Source organism: Nothoprocta perdicaria, unplaced genomic scaffold (assembly GCF_003342845.1).
Source record: "Nothoprocta perdicaria isolate Ctin4 unplaced genomic scaffold, notPer1 scaffold_91, whole genome shotgun sequence".
NCBI classification, from domain to species: domain Eukaryota; kingdom Metazoa; phylum Chordata; class Aves; order Tinamiformes; family Tinamidae; genus Nothoprocta; species Nothoprocta perdicaria.
The window spans coordinates 2,486,384-2,495,587 of NW_020456210.1; positions in this window are offsets into that span (position 1 = coordinate 2,486,384).

The following is a 9,204-nucleotide window of genomic DNA, read 5'->3' on the forward strand; positions in this document are numbered from 1 at the left end:
CAGTGCGGCATCCAGGCGGGTTGGGAAGATCTCCAGAGAAGGAGACTCCACAGCCTCCCTGGGCAGCCTGTGCCAGGGCTCTGTCACMCTCACTGTCAAGAAATGTTTCCTTAAGTTCCTGTGGAACTTTTGGTGCYTCAGYTTGTGGCCGTTTCCTCTAGTCCTATCGCTGGCCACCACTGAAAAGAGGCCGCCCCCTCCTCCTCACTGCCTCCCTTGAGGTATYTATASACRCTGATCAGGTYCCCCCTCAGCCTCCTCTTCTCCAGGCTGAACAGGCCCAGCTCCCTCAGCCTTAATTCCTGATTCCTGAGAGTCTGAACCTGCTGGCACTGGGAGCGCTTAGCGCTTCACCAAACAAGCCTGAGCCTCAGCCCTTGGGAAGGCAGGGCCTCCAGCCAGGCCTGTGTGAGGAGGCCACGGGCGCTAAACCAGCCCGCCCGGGGGACACCGGGCGCTGCCGCAGGGTCTGCGTTGGCCCTGCCGCGCCGGCACCGCTGCTGCGAGCGGGAGCTGCCCCGTCGCCTCCGAGCACCGGGGGAAACGCAGCGCTCCCAGGCTCGGCTTCAGCTAGTGCAGCGCCCCTCTTATAAATAATAAACAAATCGTAATTAATAAAGCCCTATATTCAGCACTCACATGGTCTACAGCCGTCTTGGAAACAGGAATATTTTGGAAGCTGCTTTTAATGCTCAAACATTGAGGTAGTGCGTTTAAGGCACTTGTTTGTTATTGCGAACGTTTTGGTTGGAATTTCTGCCTAATGCAACGATCAACAACAAAAATTGCTTAGTTATTTTGCTTCGTTCTGATCTCTCTACTGGTCCACAGTCAAACCTATTTTCCAAGCACTGATTTGTATTTTACTCGGGCTAAAATTGCATCCAAATAAACTTCAGTGAAGACATTTTGTAATTGTGAAGGAGAACTGGATCCGAAATAACATTCTCATGATCAAAGATTCCAAGAAGCTTTTGTAGTAATTGGAGAATAACAACTGTATAAAATGTGTTGGCTTCTCATATTTAAATTAAGCATAAAGATAAAATACATGGGCGCCTTATTAAATGAACATACAGATATTGCATGTGATAAGATCAAAGCAATTGAGTGGGATTTTAATTTAGGCGTTTGACTGACTTTCTCTTAAAAAAAATATGTTTTYGAAGTCATGCTGGCTTTGCTCCATAATATGAGAGGTTCCCTYAGCTGTCGAGTGTTTCACTGAGCTCTTCTCTCCACCGCTGCTATATTATTATTTATATAGTGTCCTGAGAATACTGTACACGGCACACMCAGCTGTGCAGGCAGGCGGCCAGGCCTGAAGACCTTTGGTCTGAATGGACAATGTAGGATGGGGGAATAATAAACTGCAGATCTCCCGCTTGGATATTAGGCATGGATTATAGCCTCCAAGCCCTTGGAACTGAAGGAGCAGTGGGGATAGTTCTCGTCCTTATGTGGCAACACAGCTCCGTCTAGAGCGAGTGAGTGGCGTGACTTGTTTAGTGGATTTTGCCACTTTTAGCAAAATTGTCTTCTTTTTAAAAAGTGTATATTCATGTTGAAAGTGCTTTGGAAGTCACTTGGATGAAAAATGGTTTTATTGGCCTCGAAGAGGGAAGAAGAAAAACAACGTTTGAGTCCAAATTCTCCGCCAATCTCCTATTATCGCGGAAAAGCCTTGAATCGTGGGGGTGCTTGGGTGCGCACAGGAGCCGTGCGGAAGCCCGGAGCCCCACGCAGGGAACGTGAGGAGAAGCAGGACAGGAGCCTGTCCCCGCCGTGGGGCCGAGCGCTGCAGCCGTGGGGAGAGCCCTGCGCTGAAGCCCCGTCCCTGTGAGAGCAGCACAGGCCGCCCGGGCTCTGCCGGAGGAGCCGCCACGGGGAGCCAACAAAACGGCACCAGAAAGAGCTTGGGCCCAGTTATCAGTGCAGGTTTTCTTTCATATAAACACAAGACTTTATTCTTCCTTTTAATTGCCTCATAAAAGGAAAAAATTTCTTCCACTTATGCCACCTTTCGCCCTGCTAAGCGCCGTATGGAAGGACAGCCAGGATGGCAAAATCCACTCCTTAGGACAGTTGTCTAAGTTTCCTGAGTCAAAATGTTTTGGAAAAAATCCCTCCTTGGTGTCCAGCCTCTTCCCTCTGCTTGTTTCTGTGCGAGACACTGATGTGGGTAGATATTTTGACATTAAAAGCTACAGAGCTATAAGTAACAGAGRGAAACAACAATTATTTCTGCTTAAAATAATCATTGCTTTAACTATCATTAAATTAGCAAGTCCACTTGATTTCCCTCACTGGAAGCAATTAGGTAGTTTGCTTTTGCTGCGTTTTACATGTGAATTTAAGCAGTGCCAAAGATAAGTAATGATGGTCTGACTCCAAAGCGAAGCACCGTGTGCTCCACTACCACTAACTCTGCTCCGCTGAACTCCATCCACTGTGTCCTGCGCCTCTTCGGAGAGAACAGAGAATCCCAGGATCGTCCTGGTTGGAACAGACTCTCAAGAGCACCCAGAGCCCAACTGCAAAGCCATCCCACCATGTTACACCACATCCCGAAGTGCGTCATCCGCACGTTTCTCGAGCGCTGCYGGGGCCAGGGCTGCACCGCTTCCCTGGGCAGCCTCTTCCAGYGCTTCTCCGTTCCTCCCATGTAGGAATCTTTCCATGCAGAAGACATGGCCAGCGTTATCTCCCGGCCTTATCTGAGTGCAGAGCCCGTTCCATCCCAAGCAGGGAAAGGGCAGGTTTCCGCACTCTGTTTTTCCCTGTTGGACAATTTGCCCTCCTCGGAGCAGCTTTTCCTTTCTTGCACAGGCGACGCRCGCAGCCTGGAGACGCTGCGGGTGAGGATGTGACTCCGAAGGCCATTTCCCCAGGGTGATCCAGCCATCCCACCGGCTGCAGCGCCCCGCAGGGATGCCAAGGGCCCCGCGGAGCCGCGGGCTGCAGCCTCTGCCGGGCACCTCCGCTGGCCCCGCGTTTCTGCAAGGACCCTTGCTGTCCCTACGGCGTTCGGTGCCCTCAGAGCCATTCTTAGAGCATGAAAAAAAAGTCTATTTAACATAGTCCTGGAACCTGGAATGGCAAATGGATCCATTAATGGAAAGCATCAACAAGAACCTTTGGAGGTTTTATAACATACATTTGGTACGTGGCTTAATGCTAATTTACATTCCAGTAACTGTGCTAGTAAGTGTTTACACTGATTTGGCTTTTTTTTTCTTCATTGTGTCATATTCTATACATCACCATCCCATGGCCACTTTCTGCTAGCACAGTATTTTTCCTGGTTTCCTTCCCTAAGAAGAACCTCTCTCCGTAAGGATACAGCCCTAGGAAAAAGCAATGTTATCTCTAACGTTTGCTCCCTACCAGTCACCATTCATAACTTTCAACATAGCCTGTGAAAAGACTGAGAAAACCATTGATTGATTTAAATCTGCCTTAATTTCTTTCCAAAGGCAAAAGCTCCACGCACTGGTGCTTAATCATGCTTTGCATCATGTACAAGCAYGCCGCTTTCCGCACGGATTCCATCAGGTGTTTAATCTGCTATTGCAAAAACACTTATTTGCATGCAATCACACCCTCCTGTGGTTTTAAATGTTTTCTGAGAATACATTTCGAGCCTATTATCTTAACCTCACTGCCTTTCTACCCACATACAGGCTAGCAGACATGCAAAGCCTTTAATTTTTCTCCAGGCCTGCCTGCAATTAAGTCGAGGAGCATTTGTTCTTATTAAAAACCCCGGGACTCAGCTTATTCTGTAAGTGAATAGTGGGAATAGTGGGAAGGGGAATAGTGGGTAGTAGGGGGAATAGTGGGAAAAAAAAAAGCGGGATATGGGAGCGTAGGTGCTGCAAGGAGCAGCTCCCCCGTCACCGCATGGATGACGAGCCACCCAGGGACCCTCTATTTAAAGAAGATAATGCACAATAAAAACTAATGCACGATAAAAAGCAAAAATAATGTCGACGTGGACTCACCGCCTCCTGGATCCTGGCCAACCACCCTGCATCCACGACACCACCTCCTTTTAATGAAGTATGTGAGGAGGAGCTGTCGGGTCAGGAGCACCACAGCTGAGCCTTGCTGTGGGGTGGACGCCAGGCGCCTGTCCCCGTCCCTCTTGCACTGACTTTTCACGTCCCTTAGCGGAATCTTTCCCGCTCCGATCAGCCCCGTCGGCTCTGTTGGGCCCCGTGGGGCCACGGCAGGCGCGTGGGGAGGGTAGGAGGGCCACAGGGGCCCTGGGAGCCCTTGGGGCTGGCGCCTGCTGGAAGCGCCGGCTGCTCCCGGAGCGCCCCATGAGGCTCCATCCCGGGAAGCGGTGCTGCCGCCTTCCAGGCAGCCGGCTCCAGGATCTGGAGTCTCCATGGCTAAAGCGCAGGACAGCAAACGCCGCCCGGAGCAGAATTCCCTGTGTCCCAACCTGCAGTGCGGTGCTGCCAGGACGAACCGGCCTCAGCCTTCCCGCCAGGAGCAGCAGCAGGATCTTCCCTCAGGATCTTCCCTGCTCAGGGCCGGACAGCCCCCTTCCCGCTGCCGTTCCTCACTCCCCGGCTCCCCAGTGTCCCGCTCCGGTGCCTCGGCGCTGTGCTCCGTGTGCGGCGCCGCTGCCGGCTTCGCTTCCGATCCCAGCGACCAGGACCGGGCCCTTGGGAAGAGAGYGGCGGGAGCTCCCAGTGTTCAGCCCATCATTAGCGAGGGGCCAAGGGCTACTTGTTTCCCTTTACATTTATGAGCTGCCAATGGCATTGCTTCCCATAAACTCGTTTAATCCTTTTGTTGGTTTGTTTTTTGAAAGAAGTGAGAGTTTTAGCTCCCACCGCTTCTGGAAGCAGTGAGCTCCATTCCTCCGCAGCTTCTGAAAAAAAAATCCTTTTGGCTCTTTTCCATGTCCAGTATTTCCCTCACTATGTAACCCACTTACTTCTCTCCACTCTTATTTTACCTGCCTCAGTCACCTCCCAGCCCCAAACACGGTGGCTTCAGTCAAATAAATGTCCCTGTCATTTCACTTTGAATGGTCCCAACCTTCATTACAGCCCCAGGGCCCGGAGAGGGAAGCGGGACAGGGCAGGGAACACCGGGCTGGAGAGCGGAGCGGGACAGGGCAGGGAACACCRGGCCAAGCAGCAGGATCGTTTACCCTAAACTGCAGCGACGCGGAGCACTGCAAGGCTGAGACCCGCTGCAGACCCCCCTCCTACCCCCGTCTGTAAAACTAAGGTATCATCCTTCCCTCGAAGGGGAGACATGCAAATAATCCCAATAATCCCAATAATTCAGAGGATAGCGAGGCATCAGCTAAAACACTGGCTGGGGGCCTAACAATTCCTAAGCACTTATTCACGGAATGAATAAATAAACGAGGCAAAGGGCACCGGGTGCTGCAGAGGTCTAACCCAAACTSCCGTCTCCTGCGGGAACCGGCTGCGCTCACCCAGCGAGGGGCCAAACAGAAACATGTGGGACGGAGCCGCACTTAATTACGGCACGTTTGGAGCCTACAGGACAGCCCGAGCGCTGCTGCACGTGCTGCCTGGTTTTAAAAAGCTTCACGCTGTGCGGAACACCTTTGAACACCGCTTTGCACGTGCTGTGTTTTTAGGCACGCACAGCGTGGGGCTCGGCAATGCAAGGGGGTGAGCCAAGGACATAGCGGCAATCTTTGCTTGGAGTTTCCTTGCTTTTCTCAGCCGAAGTCAGACCCTGAATGTTTTTGCACCATATTGTAGCTTTTTTTCCCTGGGCATTTAATTGGATTTACACCCCTTTGGCGATCATGTGCGAGCCGGTAACAGAAGCGAGGGCGTCCGCCTCGATGCTGCTCCGGGAGCGGAGCCAGCCAGGAGTCGCAGGAAGCGTGCGTGGCAGCCCTGGTTTGGGAGTGAAAACAGCGGGATTTGGTCGAGCACAGCGCTCATTTGCGATGGAAAATCAGTTTGTTTATACACGCGGGAGGCCCAAGAGGCAGCTTCGCTTGTAGTGACGTTCTCAGGCTCGTGGGTAACGGATCAAGTATCTGTCGCAAGTCGCAAGCACAGAGTATCGCAGCCAGCAAGCTCAGCCCGAGAATGAGCTCAGGGAAAATGCCCAGCTTCAAAGGATGCTTTTGCAGCTCAGCGTAGTGTGTTTAAAAATAAAAACCAGCTTCCAAAGGGAGAAGTGTCCTCTTTCATAGTACGCTACTTCATGCAGTTCATGGATCTTTTAACTACTAGTGCATCTGAGGGAAAATAWATTCTAATACAAACTGCCACCTGGAGAGCTCCTGAATGACCAGTTGGGCTCCACTTTTCTCTGGAGGTCACAGGTATGAATGAGGGCAGGAGCTTTGTCATGTTCCAGCAGCTCAGGAAAAGCTTCACTGTATGAGTGGTACTGTAAATTAAACTGCAAGACACCTTCATTTACCACTCGATATAAACTTCTTAATTTTAACTGAGATGTTGACAACCTAACTAATGATGGCAATGGTCAATGAATTTTATTGGATTTAAACAGGCCCAGTTTTGTACTTCTTTCTGAAAGAAAATGGCTATTAGCTATATTAGTGGGGTTTTTTTGTTTGTTTGGTTTTTATTTTTTTTTATTAAGATATGCAGGATCAAGCCACTGCTCCATTTCCCTTACTGTATGTGAGGGCTTTGTTTATTGCAAAAGCAACAACTTCTTGATTTGATGCAAAAGAGGTTGTTCTACTGAGCGGACCTCCCGTGAACGGAGGCAGAGCGTGAGTGGGGTCAGTCTGCCCAGCCAGCTCGCTACGTCCAGCTCTCCTTATAAACCTATTCTCCAGCTCCTGAAACGTTTCCTATAAACTGAAGGTGTGGGTTTTTTTAAGATGTTTTTGCTACACTGTCAAATGGTTTTTTTGAAAGGGGGGGAAGAGTAAAATTATACTCCAGGAAGCCTTGCAGTAGAGTGAGCTCCTGGAGCCCCTTTCAGCCACGAACTTGCTCGGGCTGCCAAGTGACCGGACCTGGAAACCCGTGTTTATAACAGAGCCCTCATGTACAGCTACGTKAGGTGGTGCCTGCAGCGATATCAAAAACCTTCTTTATTACAAAGCAAAGTGACTGCAAAGCTTTATGGCTTGTCATCGGACTGCTGCTGTGGGTTTGTTTTTGAGAGATAGCGTCTAGTGTCCTACGTTTAGTTCAAGAGCCAGATCTATGATTGAAACAATCAAGATCTGAATGAGTGTCCTGGTTTTGAAGATAAGTCTTCTYGCTGTGGTTTACATATCTCGTGTTGATCAGAAAATACTTTCCAAATGAGAAGGGAGACTATAAATGAAATGGGATGTGCTCCAAAGAAGAAGAAATTAGGAAATAAGGAAGAAGAAAAAAAGCTCCTTTTCCTCATCCCCTCAAGAAGTTTGCTGCCGTGAATCTGTAAAGAACAGACTGTGGGTCACAGGCAGAAGCCCTGGATCCGCTGAGTCTAATTTTCAGGATAAAAAACCCGCTGTGCAATGGTAGGTCCTTCTGCAAGAGGAACAGAGTGGGAAAAGAGGGGTCTGGGAGCCAGGACTGAGCTACATCAGGAGAGTGAAATGAGAACCAGGGAAAAGCCAAGCTACAGACTATCCGACCCAGCCTATCCTGGTCTTTGAAGATTTGATCTTCAAAGACCAGGAAACTTTTCAAAATTTCTCTCACTTTTTGATTTTTGAATYAAAAATATGCATTAAGCTGAAAATTTTCATTTGGGGCAGAAGTTTCATCATTAATGAAAGAGTTAATTCTCAATATTATTAAAAACTAACAGAAATGCAGTAGTTAGTTGGGTAAGCCAGTCATGAACTGAATCATTATGATTCATGAGCCATATGACGAAATATATGATTACTCTTATTGCTTTGGAAAAGCCGTGTCTCCTGCACACATTAGAAGTGCCTTTAGGAATTGCCCATGTAAACACATTCAAGTGCTTAGTTATAAAAAAAAATAATTTTCCAATGATAGTTTCAGGTAAATCCCTCCAGGGTAAAAAAGAATGTAAACAGGGTATCAGCGGCAGCATCTAATTTTCACAGTAAGTGAATATGAGTTGATAGTGAAAGAAGGTTCTCTAATCTCAGATTTGATCAAAAGAAAGTTTAAGACGATCTAAAGGAATTAACACAATGCAAGTTCATAATTAGCAAGCAGCTATTAAACATTTGGAACAACAGCAATCTGTGAAGCATCTGGATGGGGTTCCAGGTATCTCCTTCACCCATTGGGATCCTGTTTGGGATGACAAAAATGACTGTAGGTGTGACGAGTAAACAAACTGTCCTGGATTAAAAGATCTATGAAGTGAGGAGAGATGGGGCCTAAAGCTCCCAACAGGAATGAGACACTACCAGGTCTTAAAGTTGAAATAAGTTGAAATAAAGACTGGGCAAAGGTGTAGGATAGCCACAGACCACAGCGACATTCCAGTGCACAGACACAGAATTGGTCTGTTGGTCAATCTGGGTGAGCAAACACTGGGATAAGCTGTGAAGATCATCAGCTGGACAGGGGGACGCTCTCAGCTCTTTGCTTTGGATGAAGACRGAGAGCTTCACCGGGGCGGAGAAGCTACGTTATCCCGATCCAGTGCAAATCCCCATGTGTTATTTTAACGTGGCCATTCATGGGAGCTGATGAGGGCACGATGAGAGCTAGAGTGAGAAGACTAAAAATAAGTCAGCACAAGAGACACATACATAGAGACTTTTCACGTTGTTTCTCCGGACGCTTTTGAGCAAAGGCCTGCTGGAAAAGGCGGAGGGGCAGGCAAGGCTGGCGGCCATGGCGCTGCCAGGCGAGGGGGCGCAGCGGGAGCCGACCCGCGGCTTTGGTATCATGGCTCTATCAGCCCGCCTGTTTGTTCGTGTGTTCATTAGCCCGCCTGTTTGTTCATCAACCAGAGGAACCTCCAGGACCCGCTCCGCGAGCCGCCCCCGCCCCGCCCCCCCCCCGCTCGCAACCGTTGGGGCCGCTCAACGGTCGGGGGGAGGGGCGCGCGCGCCCCCAACGGCTGCCCCGCCGGGCCCGGAAGGAGTCCGCGCCGCGGCCCGGAAGTTGTCGCGCGCAGAGCCCGGCCCCGAGCGCGGCCCTGTCGCTGCCGGGAGGCGCAGCCGTTGCCGCGGCGCCCGCTCGCCCCTGTCCGGCGGCCCGGCGCGGTTCGGCGCGGCGCGGCCCC